Raw genomic sequence first — 17,009 nt, forward strand, 5'->3', positions numbered from 1 at the left:
TTAGAGGCGGGTGATCTCTCCCCCTGATCGTCAGGCGGCTGCATTGTGCCTTCGAGGTCCAGCCCTTTTCCCTTCACACTGCACCGGAATGCTAATGCATCGGGGGGCTCGCCATTAAAGCTGATTGCTAACCTTCGCGCCACTTACTCAATCAAAATGCAAATTACTGTTTGATATGTTTCGCGCTACAAAGCGCATGCAGGCTCAATCCCGCCCACACGTGCACCGGCGCGCGCGCCATTCAGCTATCATTATTCCTAATCATGTTGTGTTCTCGTTTTACAGCAGATGCATTTGTGACAGCAAGATGTCTATTTTTGTACAGTCTGTGAAATCATCATAAAAACTCAAATGATGGTTTAGTTTCCCAACTTTTTTCTTTAAGGACAGAGAGCTGGAGACACTGACAGGCTGTGCTCAGCTGTGGGTCGTTTATTCCCTCCCCTTTTTTATTTTCTGTCCTTCCATTGCTGTTTTCATTTTTTAAAATGTTTGTACAGTAGAATAATTCGATTTTCAGGCGAGTGTAAATAAAAAAAGACGGCTTTTTTCTAACCAGCCGTTGTGATATGCTTGGTAAAAGAAACACGTGTATCACATTTCTACGTTGGCATACTTACAGGGTACTTTAGACGGGGGTATAACATGAGGTGCAAAAACTACTCTGCGGAAATCACATTTCCTCTGGCTATCCCCAGAGTTTTGTACCTGCACTCGATTCACACCTGTAAAAAATGGAAACGATATGAGGAAACCTCATTTGCGCCTGTTTTGCGACCATTTGTGCTGCCACCGGGCATGCACTTAAAGCGGTTGTTAAGTGTGAGTGCAGAGCATAAGTGGACACAATTTGTGCTCAGGTTTATAAAGTAGCTCGTGCATAAACGGCCGCATTGTCTCGAGGATTAAAACGATCATTTTTCAAGGTTAGCAGTTGGATAAGCAATATACAAATGTTCTGCACTTGTTATGTTGTTCCGATTAAAGAGATATCATACCACCTACAAAATATAGATGTATTCATAGGCAAGGGAAAGACAATCAGTATTTGTGGCATATCATAAAATACCCCACCATCTCTGACTACAACTTGTGAAAAGGCCTCATTTTGAGATGAGAGGTGCCAAGCAAAGATGTGCAGCGGTTCGCGCTTCGCTATATATAGCGTCCGCTGTGCAGGGAGATCCTTTCACATCTCTCCCCCGAGCCCGTTTGTAGCTCTCTGGAGACCCAGCTCCCATCTGCTCCCCTCTCCCTGCATGTGCATAGGCCGCATGGTTTAGTTCTATTGAGCTGTATTTCTGTAATCACAGAGGCAGAGGTGATTGTATTTCAGGTAAAGCCCTCTTTCGCAGTGATTATTGCTATTATTAACTATTTTGAAAGAGCATGTTTAGTTACTTTATATTTTCTCGAGTTTACAGATTAAAAGGTGCCTTTCCAACAGCTTCAGCTTTGGTTGTCTCGGTAACTGTTACTATGGCAGCAAATATCCACAGGATGTTGACTTGTTGACCAAGGAGCGTGAGGTTGTCTTCCCTATGTCATAGTCTAGGCCCTATATTTATCATGAAGAGGGACAATAAATAATGACCTTGAACTATGAGTTTCAGTTGAACTCAAGGGCACCAATCAATCAATCAATCAATCAACTAGGATTTGTAAAGCACAGATAATCACCCATCAGGGTAGCCAGACGCTGGGCTCCTGCTGCTGGAGATGGAATCAGTTGAACAGCCAGGTCTTGAGTTCCTCTTTGAATTCTGGGAGGGCATCAGGAGGGTAGTCAGGATATTAATTAACATTTGCTTAACCGGTCACCTTCCTTGCTAAGGCCATCCTCTTCCCCTGCTCTCCCTTCCCACCTAATTTAATCAGGTTCTGCTTACACTAACTGCGTTGCTGTAGCATTTTATATCACCGAGTAACATGGTAGCGCGCTCAAATATGAGGACTTGATGCTACTGTCTGATACTCAAAGGGGCACATTTATGTGACACATGGGACAGTGCAGTCCTAGATAAATTATGAGCCCAACTTCTTGGGGCCAATGGATGAAGATGTCATTGTTTGGAGAATGAAAATCAATGTGCCTGATTACATGTTTTATCCTGTTGCTGCAATTCAACACTCACAGATTCTATTGTGTGTTCTTAAGTGAGCAAAATGAGTTTTACAGAAAGTTAGCAAGCTTCTAAATTGAGTCTAACTAGAATGCAAGAATGTTTACTAAAACATCAAATATTGTTCATGAAATTACAGATTATAGTTAATATGTCTTTGGTGAACTCTTTTCCCTAGATTCTTGGAATTTATCCAAACATTCTTTCCTCCACATCCACAGAAGGTTGAAATCAGAAACATGCATGTACTCACATGTGCAGTAGTCTGCCTTTTCTGCATGGTCACTTCAGACTTTTCACCTTTTTCAGGACCCTATTTCTGCTGTTCTTAGTCCCCTGCTAAACAGGAGTAAAATGCCTTTGCTCTACCTTTAAACATGATTTAATTGTTTTACCCCTATTGACTTATTTAACTTGCCTACAAGCCCTTAGTATATTGTATAGAAATTGTATCTAGGCCCTGGAAGTTAAAGGCCACCTGTTACAGCACCTTTTGTGGGCCTGGATGCAGTCGCGTCTACCATGTGTATCAGCCTAAATACCTGCTGTCAAATCTGTCAGAAATACCCTTTTTAACAAATGGAATACAATGCTTTTCATTAATATAAAGTCACACGCGAGTACACTTTGCTGCCAACAAGGGAGGGTGTCTGATATTTAAAAGTGGAATATGTTTGAAATTAAAAAATAGCATGCTTCTCTAGTGATTAGGTCCTAAACGCAATTTCACTGGCAGGGTAGTAGATGAATCCTAGAAAATGTCAAAGTCCAGAATATACATTTTTATCTTTAACTTTTGAGAGGAACTGACTACAAAACGCATTAAAAGACTTTATAATGTTTGATAAAAGCCCAATTCAATGTTAAAGTCAGATTTTTTAATAAATCTTAAGGAAACCCTTAAAAAACAATATTGTTTCCTACAATATTTTGTATGATGGTGTACTTGTAACCAAAATATCTGTCGAAGCGATTTGTGTCTCACAATATTATAGAGATTACATTATCATGCACCATTATTACAGTTGAGTAGTCAGTTCACAATGCCTGCCAGAGCCAGCAGCCAAGGTGAAAGGCAGGTCACAGAGCATAACTACAGCTGCAGTTTAAACAATGAAAACTAGAAATGGGTATTCCTTCTTATATTCTATGTTTTTTAAAACAAACTATGATCAGTGTTAGATTTGGTGGTCTCTAGTTGGCACAGGTAGATACTTGTGACAAATAGGGACCCTCTCCTCTAGTCAGGACAAGGGGATTACACTCGTAAAATAACCCCTGCTCACCCTCTAGGCTGCGTGGCACGAGCAGTGAAGGCTTATTTCAGAGGCGATGTAAGTTTAGCAGTTGTGACCACATACAGTAACCCAGTGACAACACTACAAATGGACACCACACAGGTTTTATATAAAAAATAAGTAGACTTTATATAAAGTTACCACAAGACCATAAACGACAAAAATACACACTATGATTACTTTAAGATGGTAGATTAAGCTTAGTTCAGTTCAGTTCTTAGATGCGACACTCTGCGTCAATGTACCTTAAGTTGCGTTGCGCTTCCACGACAAGCAATGTCACAGCGATGGGAAATGCGGCAAAGTCAGGTGCAAAGAAATAAAGACGTGAAGATCTTCCAGATGCGGCACGCTTCTCGGGGATGCGAGATGTCCTGTTCGATGCATGGACTGCAGCGGTGCTACCCTTATGATGCGACGGCAACAGCTCCAGTGGCGACGCTCTTCTCCACGATGCGTGAAGCTTCGACCCAATGCGACAACTGCAGCGGCGACATCCAAGATGCGACGCAGCAGCTCTGATGGTGGCGCGGTTCTCGGGGATGCGAGGTGCTCTTTGTAGGAGAGTAGGGTCTGCTATCCTATGGTCACCCAAAATTTTTGCTTTTTGCTTCACTGGTTTCTGACTTAATGTGGCTGTGGGCCTGCTAATCAGACCCACAGCCTGCTGTTCTCTCTCTAAATTGTAACCCATGTACTTTAGGTGCATAACGAAATTGGAACTGGTTCACCTTATTGGCCCCTGTAACAGTGTACCCAGGTACCTAGGGCATAGGTGCTTCCAAGGCCTACTAGGGGCTGCAGCATGTATTGTGCCACCCCTGGCCTGGCCTCCATATTTGACACAACTGGCTGATCACTCAGCTGGGGTAAGTCGGTGTAACCACCCCTTACTTAGGTGTAGTATGCCTATACCTAACCTAAAATGGACACATGTGTTCCTATCAGTCACTCCTATGGAAGGCCTCGTCAATCCTGGAGGCAGAGTACTTGGAAATATGTGAGATGGTGCTCTGGCATGAGCTGAGCCTGTCTGCAGCTTTCGGAACCATGTCCTTTAGCTGTTCCATGATATTGCCATACCATATACTCTTAAGTGCATTATAATCCTCGCGGTTAAATGCTATCTTAGGTTTGGCTTTATCAAAACATGTCGAGTAAGGTGTCATACGAATTGGAATACTACCCCCTTGCCAGTTCTGGCGACGGGGGTAGCATTCCACCCTTCTAGAGGGACACGACATGTACCTAGCCTGAACCCCGGTTAAAGTTAAACAGAGCCTTAGCATCCCAAAATGGATGCTACCACCACAGACACAAGTCTGACCTCCTGCTGCTGGGAGTCCTTCCAGCGAGGGCAGCTTGGACAAAGGGTTTCCTGCCTGGGGAGGTGCTAGCACCACTCCAGACAGGATTTTGTGTATTGGGTAGGACAGGGCTGAATAGAATCAGACATGCCTGGGGCACACAAGGTGTCCCTGTGCATAGGCCAGTTCAAACCGGTGCTGGGGCTTTCCAGCCCCAGTCCTGGCGCGAAACTGGACAAAGGAAAGGGGGTGTAACCACCCCCTTCCTGGTTCCACCCAGAGGAGGGACCTAGTAGGTGATCCGGCCCCCCAGATTCGAATAAGAGTGGGAGCTGTGTCCTGAGACTTCAGATCATCCTGAATCAACTTGAAATACAGAAGAAGACTGGACTTCGACATTCTGCTGCACAGAAGACGGAAGAGAATCTCCCTTGTGGCCAAGGAGTGACCACCCTGTGAACACAGGCACCAACCAGCAACTCGATGTCTGCTTTGCCGCCGCCTCCCGCCTCCCGCCGGAGCCCGAGCCCAGAGCCTGACAAGACCCAGACTCCCAGACTTCTCACAGCCCGATCCACAGTCCCTGCAAAGAAGGGACCCGTGGAGGCACCGAGAGACGTGGGACCGGACATCTTGGAAGACCCCCGAAACGCTGACTGCGCAGCATCAGAGGCACCCTCGACGCTGTGCTTTGGGGTTTGAGAAGCCCCAACCTCGAGCAGCCCTTGCACCGAAGATCAGCCCCCAGCATCTCCACGATCTGCGTGGGGCCCTTTTGCATCGTGCCACTCAACGCGCCTAACCGTCCACTTGCCACGCGGCTAGTGGCCATCTTGGCAATGAAACCTACAACTTTCACTGCGGGTCTGGTTGTTCCAGACTTGCCCTTGCTCCTGTAAAAAGGAGCCCCTGCTCTGACCTTGCTGGTCCGAGTAACAAGCCTTTTTTGATTCCTGCGTGGCTTGCATTAGCCAAGGCCTGTTTGCTTCTATCAAGTCGCCGACACCGCCAACAGCGGGAAGCCTACGTGGGACAGCTCGTGACCGACTCCTGGACGTCTTCGACCCCTCGTGTCCACGTGGCTGCAGAGAGAAGCTACACCTCGACGCCTGTTTGCACCCGACATCGCCTGGTTCCACTCTGGTTCCACGGTAGTCACTGGCTAGTGACTTTGAACATTGTCCCCTCTGCTTTCAGGTCTTCACCTCTTCAGATCCACCCTTGGATCCACCGGAACTCTTCACAGCGAGCCGCCTGCAGCATCTTCAGCTCCAAGCACCATCGACCTGCGTGACGAAACCCGACACTACTTCGACCCTATGCACCCGCTTCCTGTGGGTGAGGTAACTCAGCTCCGCCGGTGTTCCCACACTGGTACACACCTCTAGTGTCTGTGTCTCAAGTTTCAGCTTTCTAGGTCACTCGGAAGGTTCCTTCCTAACTAACTTTGTACTTTTTATGCACCATTGACATTGCATTGGTAAAGCGTGCACTTTCCGCACTGCTCCCGAGTCCCGCGGGCCTTTCCCGACTTCTTCACTGCTAGTCCCGAACAGCTCCAGCGATTCCCCAGGCCCTAGGCCTCTTCACTTTCCCCATAGTGGTTCTTATACCACTATTTTAGTATATGGTTTAGGTGGCCCCTAGGGCTCATCCATATTGTGCAACTTTTGTGTATTTAAACTGTGTTTTGTTTTAACGCATTTGCTTCTGTGCTCATAAAGAGTATCAGGGATATTTGTAGTAATAAATCTATATATATTTTCAATATATATCTGTGTGGTGTCCTTTCATTTGGTATTCAAGGGATTGTGTATGGTAAAACAGCTTGCTTCACATGCCTTTACAGAGTTTAGCCTAAGACTGCTTAGTCCATGCTACCCCTAGGATAGCTTGTCTATAAGGTTGACTTTACAACCTGCACCATAAGGGTTGCTTGGCATGATACAAGGTGATCACTAGAACTAGTGAGCATCATATATCAGGCCAACTTCTCACATTGGTGAGCAGCGGATTGGGATTTGAGCTTGCTGTTGTTTTACCATTACAATCTTTGAAAATATCATTTGAAAGATCATACAGGTACCTGATAGGTACACTAAAACAAGACTAGATATACTTAAGTTCTACTGAACTTAGTTGTTGTAGAGGATAGGGAGTAGCACACCCTGACTACAACTACTAGATAGGTTTTGTAGGAAAACACCAGTGTAGGTAGATTGCAACACATCCACCACACTAGAGCAATGTCTGGAACAGAGGGATCCAATGGAACCACCTCTGTTGAGAGTGACCCTCCAAGGGCACCATCCAAATTTGCTACCTTTCCATTTAAGGAACTGAGGCAACTGTGTTCCATGAGAGGAATCAAAACAGGTCCTTCTCCTACAGCAGGACACCTCAGAGAGCTTTTAGACCAGTCTGAAGCTCTAAGGGACTCCAAACCAGGCCCCTCAGGGACTGGAGATGGAGGATCCCCCACTGAAGATGATAACTCTGATGCCCCTGCCCCTGTCGTCCAGATAGATGAGGAAAACCAGACCCCTGGGAATACTCAGCCTGAGGAAGAAGAAGAGGAGGAGGAGGAGGAGGAAAGTGATTCTGATGATGGGACTAGCCAGGTGTTAGTCAGCAGGCTTAACCAGGCTAACTTAAGCTTATTTGGGACTGAAGGTGGGTCCAACCCATTCAGACCCCCAAATGGACTTAACCAGGAGCATAGGAGGAGGAGGAATCACTCAGGTGAATCCAATACTTCCCATGTTTCTAGAGGTTCTCATGGCAACTCCAGAAGGGAGTTGACTAGCCCTCAGAGAAGGGAACATGAGGCCAAAATGAGAGAGGCTGAACTTAGGATCCAGAGACAAGAATTAGAAGTTGCCCTGGCCAAAGAGAAACTTGCTAGAGCAAGGCAGCCTAGAGAGAGTGGATCAGATTCCACTGGTGGCAGCACTATCCCTAAGGATAAAGACAGGTCCTATGACAATAGAAACCTGAGTAAGATTGTGCCCCCCTACAAAGCTGGGGATGATATCCACAAGTGGATGACTGCACTTGAGAGAGCTTGCAAAGTACAGCAGGTTCCTCAGGAGCAGTGGGCAGCAATCTTGTGGCTCTCCTTTGAAGGTAGAGGCCGAGATAGACTCCTCACAGTTAGTGATGGGGAGTCTAGAAACTACCTGGTCCTGAAGAGTGCTCTGATTGATGGGTTAGGCTTAACCACTGAACAGTACAGGTTAATGTTCAGAGATACCCAGAAGACACAGACTCAGGACTGGTCTGAATTTGTTGAATGTGCCACTAAGGCTCTGGAAGGCTGGTTGCTGGGAAGTAAGGTTACAGACTATGAAGGATTGTACAATTTGCTTATGAGAGAACAGATTTTAAATAACTGTCAGAACCAGCAGTTGCATCAACATTTGGTTGACTCAGATCTAACCTCTCCCCAAGAATTGGGAAAGAGGGCAGACAAATGGGTCAGAACCAGAGTTAAGCAAAAGAACCAGAACCAGAACCAGGGTGGTGACCAAAAGAAAACAGACCAGAAGGGTGGGGAGCAGAAAGCTAAAGACCAGAAGTCTTCAACAGGGCCCCAAACTAATACTGAGGGTGGGTCCCAAACTTCCAAGAAGAAGAAGAAAGAAGGTCAAAGAAAACCCTGGTGTAGCTTTTGCAAAAACACCACTCACTGGACAAGTGATTGTAAAAAGGGTGGAGCCACCAACACTGCAGCCCCTAAGGCACCTGCACCCACTAGTACAGCTGGCAGTGTTGGACCACAGACTAAGGGGGTAGTGGGTATCACCTTGGGAACTGATGGAGATTCTGACCTAGTCAGAGTCCCCACCCAGGCTGTTCTGATCTGTGATGGGGAGATTGATTTCTCCCCTACTGTCAGTCTCAATAATTTGGGCAAGTACAGACAGACACCTTTAATTAATGAAAAAGTGGCTCAAGCATACAGGGACACATGTGCCAGTGTCGCTATGGTGACGCCTAGCTTTGTGGACCCTGGACAGTATATATCAGGTGATAATTACCTGGTGACCAATGCCAGCAATGTCACTACTACACATAGTGTGGCAATTGTTAACTTTTCCTGGGGAGGGGTAACTGGCCTAAAAAGGGTTGTGGTTAGTGCTGATCTCCCAGTAGAATGTTTGTTGGGCAATGACCTGGAGAGCTCTCTATGGTCAGAAGTTGAGTACAGGACTCATGCAGAGATGTTAGGGATATCATCACATGTCCTTGCTGTGACCAGGTCACAGGCCAAAAAGTGCCTCTCTGAACCTCAGGTCTTGGATCCTGAAACAATGGACCAAGTACCTCCCAAGACAAGGAACAGGAGGGCAAAGGCTGTGCCTTCCCAAATGCCTACAAGTGAGGATCAGCCTTCACAGGAAGATGATTCTGAGACCCCTGAAGGAACTGTCCCTATAGAACTTGAACCTGATCAGGTTGAGTTTCTGGGGACAGGGGGACCTTCTAGGGCAGACTTGGGGCAGGCTCAGTTATCCTGTCCTTCTCTTGAACCCCTCAGACAGCAGGCTGCTGCTGAGGCTGCTGGGAATGCTCAAGGTACCCATAAGGTTTATTGGGATGATGGGCTCCTTTATTCAGAGGGTAGAGACCCCAAGCCTGGTACAACCAGGAGGTTGGTCATACCTCTGCAATTTAGGGGCTTCCTTCTTACCTTGGCACACGATATTCCCTTAGCAGGACACCTAGGCCAGAACAAAACATGGGACAGACTTGTCTGTCACTTTCACTGGCCTCACATGTCAGAAGATACAAAGGAGTTTTGTCGCTCCTGTGTAACCTGCCAAGCAAGTGGCAAAGCAGGTGGTACCACAAAGGCCCCCCTAATACCACTACCTGTGGTGGGGGTGCCCTTTGAAAGAGTGGGGATTGAGATTGTTGGTCCAATGGATCCCCCTACAGCATCTGGGCACAGATTCATACTGGTGGTGGTGGACCATGCCACCAGGTACCCAGAGGCAATTCCACTTAGGACCACAACAGCTCCTGTTGTGGCCAGGGCCTTACTTGGAGTTTTCTCCAGAGTGGGGTTTCCTAAGGAGGTAGTATCTGATAGAGGTGCAAACTTCATGTCAGGTTACTTGACAGCTATGTGGAAGGAGTGTGGTGTTAACTATAAGTTCACCACTCCCTATCATCCACAATGCAATGGGCTTGTTGAGAGATTCAACAAGACCCTGAAGGGCATGATCAAAGGATTACCTGAGAAGCTCAGGCGAAGATGGGATATCCTTCTGCCCTGCCTTCTGTTTGCTTACAGAGAGGTCCCACAAAAAGGAGTTGGCTTCAGCCCCTTTGAATTGTTGTTTGGACATCCTGTAAGAGGACCCCTATGTCTGGTGAGGGAAGGATGGGAGTTACCTCTCAAAAAGCCCAAGCAAGACATAGTGGACTATGTACTTGGTCTCCGCTCCAGGATGGCTGAGTATATGGAGAAGGCCTCCGCAAACCTTGAGGCTAGCCAGGCCTTACAGAAAGCCTGGCATGACCAAAAGGCTGTCCTGACTGAGTACCAGCCTGGACAGAAGGTATGGGTGTTGGAGCCAGTGGCCCCAGCAGCACTCCAAGACAGATGGTCTGGACCCCATACAATCATGGAGAAAAAGGGAGAGGTTACCTACTTGGTGGACCTTGGAACTCCCAGGAGCCCTTACAGGGTGCTCCATGTTAACAGGCTGAAAGCATATGTTGACAGGGCAGACATGGGCTTGCTCATGGCTACAGATGAGGGGCAGGAGGAAGAGAGTGACCCTCTCCCAGACCTGCTGACTCAGAACCCTGAGGATGGCTCAGTTGATGGTGTGGCCTTAGATGGCAGCCTCACTGAACATCAGCAACATGACTGTAGACAGGTTTTGCAGTCATTTCGACATATGTTCTCCCTGACACCCAGTCAGACTAACTGGTGTACCCATGTGGTGGACACTGGTGATAGTCTTCCTGTAAAGAACAAAATTTACAGGCAGCCTGACCATGTCAGAGACTGTATCAAGGCTGAGGTACAAAAGATGCTGGAGTTAGGTGTCATTGAGCCTTCAGAGAGCCCCTGGGCTAGCCCAGTGGTTCTGGTCCCCAAACCTCACACCAAAGATGGGAAGAGAGAGATGAGGTTCTGTGTGGACTACAGAGGACTCAATGCTGTCACTAGGACAGATGCACACCCAATTCCAAGAGCAGATGAGCTCATAGACAAATTGGCTTCTGCCAAGTATTTGAGCACATTTGACTTGACAGCTGGCTACTGGCAAATCAGGTTAGCTGAGGAGTCTAAGGCCAAGACAGCATTTTCTACCCCCAGTGGGCATTACCAGTTTGTGGTGATGCCCTTTGGTTTGAAAAATGCACCTGCCACCTTCCAAAGGTTGGTGAATCAAGTCCTTACTGGGTTGGACGACTTTTGTGCAGCATATCTGGATGATATTGCTGTCTTTAGCTCCACCTGGGAGGATCACCTGGTCCACCTGAAGGAAGTGCTAGAGGCTCTGCAAAAGGCAGGCCTCACTATCAAGGCAACCAAGTGCCAGATAGGGCAGAGTAAGGTTGTGTACTTGGGCCACCTTGTGGGTGGAGGCCAAGTTCAACCACTGGAGAGTAAGATTCAGACCATAAAGGACTGGACTCCTCCAACTACCCAGACTCAGGTCAGAGCTTTCTTGGGCCTGACTGGGTACTACAGGAAGTTTGTTAAGAACTATGGGTCCATTGTGACTCCTCTTAATGATCTGACATCCAAGAAGATGCCCAAAAAGGTTCAGTGGACAGAATACTGTCAAAAGGCATTTGATGACCTGAAGAAGGCCATGTGCTCTGCACCTATCCTGACTACTCCAGAGAGTTTATTGTCCAAACAGATGCTTCTGAGTTGGGAGTGGGAGCTGTGCTTTCACAACTTAATGTAGATGGTCAAGACCAGCCCATTGCTTTCATTAGCAGAAGGCTGACCCCCAGAGAGAAACGTTGGTCAGCCATTGAGAGGGAGGCCTTTGCTGTGGTGTGGGCCCTGAAGAAGTTGAGACCATACTTGTTTGGCACTCACTTCAAGATTCAGACCGACCATAAGCCCCTCTTATGGCTTAATCAGATGAAGGGTGAAAACCCCAAACTACTCAGGTGGTCCATTTCCCTACAGGGGATGGACTTTACCGTGGAGCACCGCCCAGGGACTGACCATGGTAATGCAGATGGTCTCTCCAGGTACTTCCACTTAGAACATGAAGACACAACTGGTCAAGGTTAGTCTAATGTCCCTGCGTTTGGGGGGGGGGGGTTGTGTAGGAGAGTAGGGTCTGCTATCCTATGGTCACCCAAAATTTTTGCTTTTTGCTTCACTGGTTTATGACTTAATGTGGCTGTGGGCCTGCTAATCAGACCCACAGCCTGCTGTTCTCTCTCTAAATTGTAACCCATGTACTTTAGGTGCATAACGAAATTGGAACTGGTTCACCTTATTGGCCCCTGTAACAGTGTACCCAGGTACCCAGGGCATAGGTGCTCACAAGGCCTACCAGGGGCTGCAGCATGTATTGTGCCACCCCTGGCCTGGCCTCCATATTTGACACAACTGGCTGATCACCCAGCTGGGGTAAGTCGGTGTAACCACCCCTTACTTAGGTGTAGTATGCCTATACCTAACCTAAAATGGACACATATGTTCCTATCAGTCACTCCTATGGAAGGCCTCATCAATCCTGGAGGCAGAGTGCTTGGAAATATGTGAGATGGTGCTCTGGCATGAGCTGAGCCTGTCTGCAGCTTTCGGAACCATGTCCTTTAGCTGTTCCATGATATTGCCATACCATATACTCTTAAGTGCATTATAATCCTCGCGGTTAAATGCTATCTTAGGTTTGGCTTTATCAAAACATGTCGAGTAAGGTGTCATACGAATTGGAATACTACCCCCTCGCCAGTTCTGGCGACGGGGGTAGCATTCCACCCTTCTAGAGGGACACGACATGTACCTAGCCTGAACCCCGGTTAAAGTTAAACAGAGCCTTAGCATCCCAAAATGGATGCTGCCACCACAGACACAAGACTGACCTCCTGCTGCTGGGAGTCCTTCCAGCGAGGGCAGCTTGGACAAAGGGTTTCCTGCCTGGGGAGGTGCTAGCACCACTCCAGACAGGATTTTGTGTATTGGGTAGGACAGGGCTGAATAGAATCAGACATGCCTGGGGCACACAAGGTGTCCCTGTGAATAGGCCAGTTCAAACCGGTGCTGGGGCTTTCCAGCCCCAGTCCTGGCGCGAAACTGGACAAAGGAAAGGGGGTGTAACCACCCCCCTTCCTGGTTCCACCCAGAGGAGGGACCTAGTAGGTGATCCGGCCCCCCAGATTCGAATAAGAGTGGGAGCTGTGTCCTGAGACTTCAGATCATCCTGAATCAACTTGAAATACAGAAGAAGACTGGACTTCGACATTCTGCTGCACGGAAGAGAATCTCCCTTGTGGCCAAGGAGTGACCACCCTGTGAACACAGGCACCAACCAGCAACTCGACGTCTGCTTTGCCGCCGCCTCCCGCCGGAGCCCGAGCCCAGAGCCTGACAAGACCCAGACTCCCAGACTTCTCACAGCCCGATCCACAGTCCCTGCAAAGAAGGGACCCGTGGAGGCACCGAGAGACGTGGGACCGGACATCTTGGAAGACCCCCGAAATGCTGACTGCGCAGCATCAGAGGCACCCTCGACGCTGTGCTTTGGGGTTTGAGAAGCCCTAACCTCGAGCAGCCTTTGCACCGAAGATCAGCCCCCCAGCATCTCCACGATCTGCGTGGGGCCCTTTTGCATTGTGCCACTCGACGCGCCTAACCGTCCACTTGCCACGCGGCTAGTGGCCATCTTGGCGACGAAACCTACAACTTTCACTGCGGGTCTGGTTGCTCCAGACTTGCCCTTGCTCCTGTAAAAAGGAGTCCCTGCTCTGACCTTGCTGGTCCGAGTAACAAGCCTTTTTTGATTCCTGCGTGGCTTGCATTAGCCAAGGCCTGTTTGCTTTTATCAAGTCGCCGACACCGCCAACAGCGAGAAGCCTGCGTGGGACAGCTCGTGACCGACTCCTGGACGTCTTTGACCCCTCGTGTCCACGTGGCTGCAGAGAGAAGCTACACCTCGACTCCTGTTTGCACCCGACATCGCCTGGTTCCACTCTGGTTCCACGGTAGTCACTGGCTAGTGACTTTGAACATTGTCCCCTCTGCTTTCAGGTCTTCACCTCTTCAGATCCACCCTTGGATCCACCGGAACTCTTCACAGCGAGCCGCCTGCAGCATCTTCAGCTCCAAGCACCATCGACCTGCGTGACGAAACCCGACACTACTTCGACCCTATGCACCCGCTTCCTGTGGGTGAGGTAACTCAGCTCCGCCGGTGTTCCCACACTGGTACACACCTCTAGTGTCTGTGTCTCAAGTTTCAGCTTTCTAGGTCACTCGGAAGGTTCCTTCCTAACTAACTTTGTACTTTTTACGCACCATTGACATTGCATTGGTAAAGCGTGCACTTTCCGCACTGCTCCCGAGTCCCGCGGGCCTTTCCCGACTTCTTCACTGCTAGTCCCGAACAGCTCCAGTGATTCCCCAGGCCCTAGGCCTCTTCACTTTCCCCATAGTGGTTCTTATACCACTATTTTAGTATATGGTTTAGGTGGCCCCTAGGGCTCATCCATATTGTGCAACTTTTGTGTATTTAAACTGTGTTTTGTTTTAACGCATTTGCTTCTGTGCTCATAAAGAGTATCAGGGATATTTGTAGTAATAAATCTATATATATTTTCAATATATATCTGTGTGGTGTCCTTTCATTTGGTATTCAAGGGATTGTGTATGGTAAAACAGCTTGCTCCACATGCCTTTACAGAGTTTAGCCTAAGACTGCTTAGTCCATGCTACCCCTAGGATAGCTTGTCTATAAGGTTGACTTTACAACCTGCACCATAAGGGTTGCTTGGCATGATACAAGGTGATCACTAGAACTAGTGAGCATCATATATCAGGCCAACTTCTCACACTCTTGGTCAATGCGGTGCAATGCGACAGTTCCAGAGGCGACACCCTCCTGCTTCGGAGTTGTGATGGCAGGCACAGCGACGGCGACACGCTCCGATCTCGTTGCGAGATTCTTCTCCTGATGCGGTGCAGTGCGACAACTGCAGCGGCAACACCCTCTTCTCTGGAGTTGCAACGGCAGCAGCAGCGACGGCGACACGCTTCTCTCCGATGCGGTGCAGTGCGACAGTTACAGTGGCGACACCCTCCTTTGGAGTTGCGACTTCCAGCTCCTTGCGACACGCAGTTCCTCAGAAGGCCCAAAACAACAGCAGGCACTTCCACAAGAACTCTGGGGAGCTGGAGGGTAAAGTCTCTTGTCCCTGAGACTTCAGCAGGAGGCAAGCTCTTTTCCAAGCTCTTGGAGATCCTTCACAAGTTGAAAGCAAAGTACACAAAGTTCCTTTCTACTTCCTTTGGCAGTAAGGCAACCACTACAGGCCAATCCCCCAAGCAGCACTTCAGCCTCTCCTCAGTTTCTTCAGGTTCCTCTCCTCAGTAATGGTTTCATCTTGTAGTCCAAAATGATCTAATTTCATGGGATCAGGATCCCAATATTTATACCCCAAAATCCTTTGTTCTCTGAGGGGAGAGGGGCCTTTGCCCAGTCCAAACCAGTTCTGAAGCACTCTGTTTACCAGACTTCTCCTTCCCTTTCACAGTGCAGGGCATGCACATCAGACGCCCCACAGGTGGTGGAGCCACCATTGTGGAAGGCAAGTACAGTCCTGGAGCACTTTCTTTACAGGACTCCTTGTCTTCTTTCAGTGTGCAGGGCAGAGACATCAGCCGCTCCCCAGGGGGTGGAGGCAGCATTGTGGAAGACAGGCACAGCCCTATTCAAGGTTCGGGTGCAACTCCTCCCTCCCATCTAGATGCAGATCTCTCTATTCACCACTGGGTGACTCAGCCTGTCTCCTGGAATTCCCCAGCCATGTCACTCACAAAACCAGACATAGGAATACACAAACTAGCAGAGGCAGGTTTGAATGGTTAGACAAGCAAATACCTAATTTCTAAAAGTGGTATTTGCAAACACAGAATAATAAAATAAACTTTACCAAAAGATGTATTTTATTATTCTGAGTTCAGGCATACTAAACTCGAATTTCTACCATGTTATCTGAGACAGTTAGGATCATAAAATGTAATAACTCTAACAGCCCATTCTGGCCTATGGAGAACAGGTAGCCTTGCAATAGTGAAAAACGAAAATGGCGGTAATTCACTATTAGGACATGCCACACACATCAGGGCTTGTCCTACCTTATACTTACAATGCACCCTGCCATTGGGCCTACCATAGGGGTGACTGATATGAAGAAAAGGGAATGTTTAGGGACTGGGAAGTGGGTGCACTTGCCCAGTCAGCATGGCAGTACAAGACTGCACGCAGGCTTTGCAATGGCAGACCTTTAGACACATTTTACAAGGCTGCTTCTGTGGGTGGTACAACCAGTGCTGCAGACTCACCAGCAGCATTTGGATTACACGCCCTGGCACACTCAGTGCACTAGACTAGGGTCTGACAAGTAAATCAAATAGCCAAACATGGAACCACTGATTAATACATCAATTTACAATAGGGAGCAATTGCACTGTGGCACTGGACAGCGAAAAAGCATCTAATACCAGCAAAAACACATGAGGCAACAGCAAAAATGGAAGGGAGACCCACGCCAATGGTGCCAGGTCTAACAATCAGTATAAAGGGGATATTTATGGCAATAAGGTAATTTTTGCAAGCTGGATATCATTACAGTAAAGGTAGAATGTTGTTTATTTTTCAACAACATTCTGAGCAGCAGCATTTTTAAACTGACATAGATTAAACTGCTTCTCATATACTTTTGTAACAAATTACTAAATTAATTTAGGTGTGTTTCATTTTGCTCTACAGATTCCTCTTTTAGGGCCTTATTATGAGTTTGGTGGTGCGGTAGTAGGACCACCCGTTCCTGCACTGCCAAACCAGTGTTGGAACCGCCCACCAGATCAGGAGCTTCCTCCTGGTTTGGCAGGCGGTTCTTTGGCATTACCAAGGTGGTGCCTGACACCGCAATGGGAACGTCAAAGGCAGTACCTGCACGGCATAGACTGCTTCAGTCCATGCCATGCAGGTACTGCTGTACATGCACACAGGGGTGCACATGTTGTGCCCGCCTGTGTGCATTCACATGGCGTTAGGCACCAGTGG

This window comes from Lissotriton helveticus, chromosome 1_1 (genome assembly GCF_964261635.1).
Source record: "Lissotriton helveticus chromosome 1_1, aLisHel1.1, whole genome shotgun sequence".
Taxonomy (NCBI): domain Eukaryota; kingdom Metazoa; phylum Chordata; class Amphibia; order Caudata; family Salamandridae; genus Lissotriton; species Lissotriton helveticus.